The sequence below is a fragment of the Lathamus discolor genome, chromosome 6 (assembly GCF_037157495.1).
Source record: "Lathamus discolor isolate bLatDis1 chromosome 6, bLatDis1.hap1, whole genome shotgun sequence".
NCBI classification, from domain to species: Eukaryota; Metazoa; Chordata; class Aves; order Psittaciformes; family Psittacidae; genus Lathamus; species Lathamus discolor.
The window spans coordinates 42552385-42562421 of record NC_088889.1 but is presented as its reverse complement, the minus strand read 5'-3'; positions in this window follow the sequence as shown (position 1 = coordinate 42562421).

The following is a 10037-nucleotide window of genomic DNA, read 5'->3' as shown; positions in this document are numbered from 1 at the left end:
TATATAAACACCAGTGATACACCATGGAGCTCAGGAAAGCTTAAAGTTTTCCTTGGGCAAAACTCTTGAGCCTAGCCATCTCCGTCCCAGAGGGAAGAACCACCAAAGGCATCAGTCAGCAATGTGGCAATAGACCTGCATCATCATAGAATCACACATAGAATTACCCCTTGTCCTGTCACTACAGTCCCTAACGAAGAGTCCCTCTCCAGCACACTTGTAGGCCCCCTTCAGATACTGGAAGGCTGCTATGAGGTCTCCACGCAGCCTTCTCTTCTCCAGGCTGAACAGCCCCAACTTCCTCAGCCTGTCTTCATACGGGAGGTGCTCCAGTCCCCTGATCATCCTCGTGGCCCTCCTCTGGACTTGTTCCAACAGTTCCATGTCCTTTTTATGTTGAGGACACCAGAACTGCACACAATACTCCAGGTGAGGTCTCACAAGAGCAGAGTGGAGGGGCAGGATCACCTCCTTTGACCTGCTGGTCACGCTGCTTTTGATGCAGCCCAGGATAGGGTTGGTTTCTGGGCTGTGAGCACACACTGCCGGCTCATGTTCATTTTCTCGTTGCCCAGCACCCCCAAGTCCTTCTCCACAGGGCTGCTCTGAATCTCTTCTCTGCCCAACCTGGAGCTGTGCCTGGGATTGCTCTGACCCGGGTGTGGGACCTTGCACTTGGCATGGTTGAACTTCATAAGGTTTCATATACACAAGAACTGACCAATAAATTGATTAATGTCTGGTTTTTAGAAATTAGCAGAAAAATCACCTATTATCCGACCATAAATAAACGTGAAATTTTGAGATTTTGCCTGGTCTCTCTGAGTCTCTCAGAGTACTCCCATCATGCTGATCCTGAACTCACAAATAACAGCAGGAACATATGCAAGAGCTGATGTCTTACAGTAACCTCACTAAGCAGAGAAATATTATCCCTATTTTTAGAGATGAGGAAACTTAGGTATAGAGAGGTTAGCTGACTTATTTCCAAAACTAGCAAAGCCCTGGTCTCCCAAGAGCAGGCTGCATGGTTCAGCAGAGAGGACTGATGCAAGCTTTGGGAGAGATGAGGGCCAACAAGACTAGAGGCCTCTGTACTGCTGACAAGGATCTGTGCTGCTAGTCCAGCAGCTTCATCTGGTCCTGTCAGAAGTCATAATTTGTCCCAGTGAGCAGAAAACCACAGAAACTAGTCATTTTCAGTATTCTTGCAAATAAAGTGTTCCATCTCCAGCTTTGTACCTCTCGCCAATGCCTGAGAAACATAACCATTGACCTCTAGTATTTTGTGAATTATTTCTAATTTCTGTGATAGAACATATCTACATTATAATTCAAAAGTTTCATAGTAACATTTCATAAACTTTCAAGCACCACTATTTTCCAGACCTCAGAGTAACATGATGGCAGAATGTTCTGTAAACCTATATATATATATGTGTGCGTGTGTGTGTGTGTGTGTGTGTGTATGTCTTGCTCTGCCAAGCCTTGTAGCAGTTGGGCGAAGTTCTGGCAGTTTGGCAGACACAGGGCTCTAGGATTAGTTACAAGAGGACATTTGCATATCAATCTGTCTCTATTTTTGAAGCCTAAGAACAGAAGTGTCATTGGATTTTACTTTTGAGAACAAAGTATGAAAATCTTCATATAAGCTGAAAAAGTTAAAAGTGTGTTAGGTTTGAGTTAGGTTTCTACACATACAGATCATATCCATATTTTTATGACCTGTGCTTGCATAGGTGTTCAAATTATTTCTATGGACAGGAACACAGCCATGTTTGTGTACACTGCGAAGTTCAAATCTGAACTAGACCCACTCGGCTCCCCTTCTGCCTTTTCCCTGATGGATTTTCACTGCTTACTGATCCAGCTGGCTTGCTTCAGGCTGCAAGTCAGCTTGCATGTAGAGGGTAGTTTGGGTTTGACTGCAAGCATCTAGATGCACTTATAGACACCTACTTTTACAATTTAGTTACCTCTTTCAAGGAAGGAAACTGGGGCAAAGGAAGCACCTGCAGCTAAGAAGATGGGCAACAGGTTTTAACAAAGTAAGGTGAAGTGGGATGTTGAAATTCAGAGTACAGTTAATCATGACGATGGCCATACCTCAGCTGCATTAAAGTCAGTTTGCCTTATGTGACAAGAAATTCCATCCCTCTGTTGAATCACCCCTGTTACTGCAGAGCTTCCTTCACAGATGCTCTCAGGAATGTAATCTGTTATTAAAAAAAACAAAAATATTTTAAACTGATATTCAATATCTCCTGCCATTGCAGTAAATCATCTCAGAACCCAAAAGCCACTCCTGATCACTAGCACTCCTTTTGTGAAATCTTCTTAATTTTAAAAGCTGAATTCAAAGTTTCTTCCAAGTCATTCTCATCAGAATCAGTCTCAGATGAGCTTTTCCTCTGCTGCTGTTTTGAATGATCAGGGTTAGAAAAGTGGGTTTAGAAGCGGCAGTTTGTAACTGATTGTTGGCTTCTTTCTGTTCACTTTTGTGAGTGCCTGTCAACAGATTATTTTTGCAGAGATTACTGGCACTGCAATGGCCTCATCAAAATGGCAACATCACAGAGCTCCTTCTTCAAGAGAAGACACTTAACTTTCTACTTTTGGCCCACTATCCTCCTTTTAAAAAAACTATGATCCATCTATTGAGATATACTTTAAAGTCTATGGAAATATAACCTCCTGTATCTCTGCTCCCTGTATGAAATGGTATCTGCACTGAGAAAAGTACTCTCCCACCACTGCAGCTGTATGTATGCTGTATGTATCCCAGTACCAATAATGACAAAACAGTAAAATTAACCCTCTTTTTACTGGAATGTCAGTAAACATTTTTCCATGTATAATAAAACATATTGACTGCAACTTTAATAATTTAACGATGATATTTTTGTTTTAATTTACTCTGAGTATAGCCTTAAACTGATTTTCTGCTTAAACATTGAAATGCAATGGAAGCACAGTAGAAATTATTCTAATACCCACACTGATACCCAGTCAGGTTTGCAGCATAAGGATCAAGTTTTCAATCAGCGTCTCAGCTTTTCTGCACATAACTTTGCAGACTGGTAACAGTTTGCATGGGGAACCCTGCATCTGACAAGCCGTTTTACAAATTGCTCCTATTATTCCTCGGCCAAATCCTGTAAGGTTTGTTAACTCCCACAACACTTGATGGGAGTGACAGGTGGTCAGAGGGTTGGAAATTCATCCCCGTGTAGGTCGGCACCTATTAAACACAAGACCTACTGTTTTTTAATCCCCACGATCACTTTCTGACTGCTCTATACATATCATCAGGAGGATACAGCTGTTGTAGATCTGAACAGCAGAAATGAGCAACCTGATGCCAAAATGAAGAAACAAAGCAATGTTGTGCAAAAAATGCGAAACAGGGCAACACAGAGGAGAGAGCTGATCCATCTCCAAGTGCTGGATGTGCCTGTGAACAACCACACTCCTCCACAACAGCAGATAAAGGGCAGAGAGTAGCTGGAGGGGATTGATGGTATCAAATTGGTTCAGGAGACCTTTTTGAATTGAAGCTTGAGAATTAATACAGCTGAGGTTCAGAAGAGAAGGTAACCTTGATAACCACAAGACTATGAGATGGAAGAGTTGGCAGTTATGGCAGTTCTTAATTTACAACAAGATTAATTTCAATATTTTCCTATTAAATGACTGAGCACATAAAAAAATGAAAAACTATAGATTTTTTAATACTCATAATGGCCCTTTTCTTTGGGCTCAAAGCTTTTGATTTGTACAGTGGTTTCTGAATCTGTCCAGCTTGTCAGATTGGAGGCCAGGCATTGCTTACTAAGGGCCTACTCAAACAGATTGAATTCCTCTTTCCTGTTCCCACACACCCTCACAATCTTTCTATTCCCACCCAAGTGGACTATAATAAATGTTTCTAATTTTAATATTATAAAAATACTCTGTCATGTGACACTGAAGTGACATGCAAGATGTAAGAGTCACAGCCCAAGAGAATAAACTTTTCAAAAGCCGGATTCGGTTCGTTTGGAAGTGACTATGTTCAAAAGCTCTATTTTTAAGATTTCAATTTTAAAAATGGTAAATTAAAAAATATTTAAAAATAATTTTATAAATTCTTTGTATCTAGTCAGTTTCGTGATTCAGAAACAGAAGAATCATTGACATAGAAAACGCACGCAGCTGAGATTTCAAATATCTTAAACACATCCAAAAACTATTAATTTTTAAAGACATCTGCTCCAACTGTACATGTAAATCGGAAGTGAATTTTGTGTTTGTTTACGGCAGAATATTCTCAGTTGCTAATTTTTGAATGCAGAGCTCTAACTTTACATGCAAATGCACCATTGACACAAACAATCCAATGGGAAGATATAGAAAAGAGTGTAAGAAAGAGAGTTGTAAAACAACTAGAAGAGATAGATACAGCAAAAAAACCAAACATCCAACTACAAATGACCTTTGCAGTTCTGGGTGGGGGGGGGTGAGGTGAGGTCCAGCTCCTTCACGACCATGGTTAACACCAATGGAATGAAGCCTATTGTTTTCAGCAATAACAGGATCAAACCCATAGCTGCAAAGGTGTTAATGGCAGCAGAGTCCACCCTGCATTTGGACTGCAGGTGCCGGCTACAAGACATGGGCATCAGCTGCTCCCTTCCTCCGGCTGCGTGGTCCCGCTTTTCCGCTGCAACTTCCCCCCTCCACCTATGCCGCAACAACTGCTTGTGGGAGCAGAGGGTAAACCGGATTGCTGAAAATAACCCTTTTGGAGAGTTATTTTTAACCTGGATCCCTTCAGATCACGTCAGGGTGGCCTCAAACACCATTGTGTGCATGGGGGTGTGTACCAGTGCAGGATAACAGTCGCCAACGGCAGGAGGGCTGGGGAGGGAATAAGGGAATTAGGGGGAATCCCTCTAATCTGGCATTGCCCATAAAGGCAGAGTATTGTGAAACTACATCTGTGTTTAACAATCGATCACATGTACAATATACACAGCAGAGAGAATACAGGACTTTCTGCCTTACCCATGAGAGAACAATGAAGTTCCAAAATGCTAAAAAATCCTTAAAATTCTTTTCCTTTCTTTCTGTGTTCCTGTAGCTAAATATACACACAGAGAGAAGATTTCTTGCACTATTAAATCACTATTTTCCTCACTTTCTTTATCCTCTGTAATTCAGTGCCTCTTCTAAAGGACTCCACCAAAGCCAATCCATGGGGTGTCACAGACATTCCCGTAAGAAATCTCTGCTAATAAACTGCTTGGCAGCTATCCACAACAGGAGCACTTGCTTCCAGCACAAGTAACACAGCATCTTCTAGACCACTTTTCTAATGATGCTGTCACAGAGAGGAAATCATAGTACCTTTCAGATGAAAGTAAAAATATGTGCATGCTAAAAAGTGAAGCTACATTCCACCAGGAATGAAGAGGTGCAGTGCTCTGAAAACTGGGAGACGAGATCTGTACTTGAGACTAGTTAATGCATTCCCATCCACAGAAACCAAAGAGGTGTCCACACACTTGCACAATAAACACTGAATAAACACTGGAAGAAGGAGGATATTTTTTTTTCCTAGGAAGCTCAATCCTTTATTGGTACATGAGTCCTATCTTCCTTTCTCAGAAGCAAACCAGGGCTCTGGGAGCTAGTTACTATGAGGCAAGTTTTTGATTAAAGAAGTTTCCTACCTCAAAGAGCGGCAGCAAGTGAAAAGCCCACATCTTCACAGTGGCTTTTCCTTCAGCAATTCCACATATTTTTTAATAGTCATTTGGCCCCTGGCTGCCTGTTTGAAGGACTGGCTGCAAAAACAAGCTGTAACAACAAGCAGATCAATTGGTGCTTCTGTACCTAAACAGGACATCAATATTAGCTATTTCAATCTTTATTTTTAGATTATTTTTAATGCTTTCACAACTCTCACTCTCTGAGACTGATCTGGAGTTGGTATTGCAGCCAGAGAGGATTTGGGGTTTTACTAATCCTGATTCTTTGCCATGTAGCTAAAAGGCTTTGCCTTGTTAACAATATTATGCTCCAGTTAAGTCAATAAATATTCACCATGTCTGTCTACTCCTTGTAATTCCTGGTTGGACAAAAGCCTCAAAACATTTGAGGAGAGTAGAATTAGATCAATGCTTCAAATGATAAGTAGGCAAAAGAAACAACAAATACAGCCTACCCAGCCAGTTCTCTTTTCCCTGTCTTTTCTCTCCTTTATCCCACTTGTCATCTTTTTCTAACACCTCATTCTCTGCCTCTTCCTTTTTCCGTGCTTTCCTTGCTTGGTCTCACCCTCTTTGCCAACCGTTTGCTGCTTCTATTTCCAAACTCCAGGTGACATCTTGTTTCCACAGCAATAAAAAATTACATCTGCAACCAACTGCTGTTCCAACAAAAGTTTGTAGCTATAGACCTCATCTACAATGCTAATACTTTTTAATTTGCCCCTAAAATTTTCAGTGCTAACATTTTCACTGCAAGCTATTTGCTGTTATCCTTAACATGCTGATACCCTTCTGCTAACCCATTATATTTACCCTCATAATTTCCAAAGTTTATAAATTCATGTCTATACATGATGCATATATATATTTATATAAGTACATATATCAATATTTTTAACACCTCTACAAAAAAGCCAATGTATGTATACATGCTAGCATGCGCAGAGTACTTCCTCCAATCCATCGTTTTGTGTATAACACCTGTAGAATCATCTCTTGTTTTCCTGACTGCTTCTTTACCTACTATCTTCTGCCTACTATCTACCTACTATCCCCAGCATACAAAAACTGTCACCTGGCTGATGCCATACCACAACCCTGATTTCAGGTTTCAATGCAAAATCATCTCACACATTCAACTGCCTTTCCCATTATTCATGGTGGTATGTAGAATTCAGCTTAACACACAATGGAAATACACACTCTACTTCCTACCAGTTGTGGAGACAGCATATTAATGACCAGCCAGAAACCCTGGATCATCCTAGCACAGCAGGAAACAGCAAATGGGATCACAGGCACAAGTTCCCAAGTTAAGAGAAAGCTGGGCTTCCTTGGTTCCCTCTGGTTCTGGTGAAGCACATATGAATGAGATTACTCCTTTGCTATCTGTATTACCTGCAGAGAAAGCCAAATATGATCAACTTCTAAATTATCAGATAAGATTGCAGCCCAAAATAAGGTGGTAATGAACATTACCCAGAGAATAATAGCCAACATTTCAATTTTAACCATTACAGTTTCTAACTGTCAATGGCAGGCATGTGCATCACCTCTAACATGGCTTGACATCATGAGGGCATCACCTTGTATTTGAAGTATGTGTCAAAACTTGTATTACGGAATACACTATATATACTTTATTTTCTTCAAAACTCTGCCAAATGATGCATTATCACTGTGTTTCTAATGAGAATATTAACTTAGCTCACTCAGTATTATATATTTCCCCATGAAATTATCCAGTTTGGATTTTGAATTTTTACTGACAGTTGAATTGCAAAGTTACAAATTAGAAACTTAAATGTCATTTAACTGAATTAGAGAATTTCGAATAGATCAATAGTTGGTCATTATGAAAAAAATACCTAAAATTTGTATGTAATAATTATTCAAAATGAAAAGAAAGCATTATCTCCAATAACAAAGGACAGAACAGGGGAACTTGGCAGGGGAGGGACAGCTGCAGTACAATATATTTTTTGTAGCCAGGGTTGTGAGGGGAGGTTGTTTGTTTGGGTGTTTTGCATTTGAGCTCTTTTCTCCTGGAAGCAAGGAAAAAACGGTTAGATGTGGCTTTGCATATGCCAGATGTGACAATGAGAGCAAATCCCATTCTGGGGAAAGAATTGCTTCCCAGAGTGTTTGATTTTGAAAGAGCAAGGACTCATTGTCTCTAGATTTTGCTGGATACCGATAAATGCTGGCATTAACGTGACATTTCCCTTTGAAAGCTAGAGTACAGAAATAATCCTACTAAACAGTGCAAATCTGCAACCTTCGCTAAGGCAGAACACTGGTTACTGTCTCAGACTTCGGAGCGACTCACGCAAACATGACTGTGAGTTACAGCCCCCAGGACTTTTACCAACAACACTTTCATTTTCTAGCTATCGATGGAAGCGGTGGGGTTTTTTCTTACCTTTGGGATATCTTTCAAGCACCTGATGCATTATTAAAATCTTCTGATGAAGTACAGCATTCATAGTGGTAGCTTACACATATTTAATCAGTTTAACTTAGCAAACGTTCATAGTATTTGCTAAATGATTAAACATTTCTTCAGAGATGTACTCCGAAGTAACATCACAGATTTAGATAAACATTTATTTATTGTGTTCTAACAACTGCTTCACTTGCAGAAACTTTTCCTTTAAAAAATTAATGTGTTACTCTCCACATGCCATAATAGGTGATTTTTTTACATCTCTCGGATTGGACCTGGCTGTGAAACACTGTTTTTTCTCCTGTCATATAGCAAATTACAGTCTACAAATAAAACTGTCTAAATACCTCTGCAAAGACTCTCGGGCTCATGAAAGAAATGTTCATGTGTGATCTATTTGTTGGTGGTCTTCTTCAAACTGCTTTCCCTAGATTTTTCATACATATACATTTCATAGATGCATTTATATTGGCCTTAAGTTCTGCACATGCATCAGCCGGTTTGGTTTTGGGCTACATTGGCCTTATTCCAGGTCTTGTCAGCCTTAGAGAGCTGAAAAAATGTTTATAAAAGTGAAGAATGGACCCCCTACTAATGTTCTTTAAAGAAATTGTCAGCTTTGGGATCAGAAACATTAAAAAAGCACATATAAGCATTCCTTTAGCATCATCTCCTGGAAGATATTCTTAATTTTAATTTAACAAATTCATGTTAATTAAATGGCTGCAGTAGAAACAAACAAAGAAGAAAAGTCAAGAATGTAATCTTCCCTGTGAAAGTAAAAAAGATGCATATTCACAAAAAATAAAAATAATCTTTCTCAGCAAGAAGCAAATGCAATAAATCAACTTCTGAGGCTTGTAGAAGCTCTTTGTGTGCTATTCGGTGACATAAACAAAAAAATCTGAACATGAAGTACCATTCTTGGGAAGAAATTTGACAAAGCCGTAATGTGGTCACCTCATAACAGAGAGATCAACTGCTGCTAATAAAAGCAGATATCTTAGAGGGAAAAATGTGAGACTGCCACGCCTGCCGCTAACAGCTCAAAAACAAAAAGTACTTGGCTTTGTGGACACTTGGGTCCCACAAACATTTACTACAGATTACCCTATTTGCACTGACAGTTATTTGCCTGCTAAGTAAGGATCCAACCTTACTCAAAGGTCCCCTTGGCTTCAGGTCTGGCTTTGTTAAGTAACCAGGGCATCTGGGAACTGATCAGTTATCCTAACATCTGCCTAGAAAACAATGTTCTCTATTCACCCTTTCAAACATGGCCAAACAAAAGTTTTTCTTTCCAGACCCACTTTCCAGTGGAGAAGCAAAGTGTTTTCTCCAACACAAGTGCAGTGATAACCTTCATGACAGACCAAGCGCACTCGCAAAAGTCCCAACCCCCCGAGCAGCCTGTACTGGCCATTGAGGTAGGGGTCTCAGGTGTCTGGGGATGGACAACCTTCTGCAGGATGCACAGCTGCCCCAGCAAATGTCTTGAATGGGGCCTGAGCTTGCTTGGAAAGGAAAAGTGAAGGGGCACCTACCAGGAACCTTAATTCTTCATCAGTGACTGGCCCTTTCCATTTGTTGATTTATCCCTATGTCTTCCATATTTCATTCATGTTTTCTTGCCTACCACCTATCTTTTCTCTGTTTACCTTCATGGCTATGAGACCCTTAAGACATAAACAAAGGTTCTGATAATTTTATGTTTCTGTTTATTACTTCTCCATAGTTTTGAAAAACCTGAGTTTTCCTTAATAACTAAATTCTTCCATCTTGACAGATGCTGACTGCTGCACACACAACACCTTTAAAAATTCAGCATGTCTGTTTTA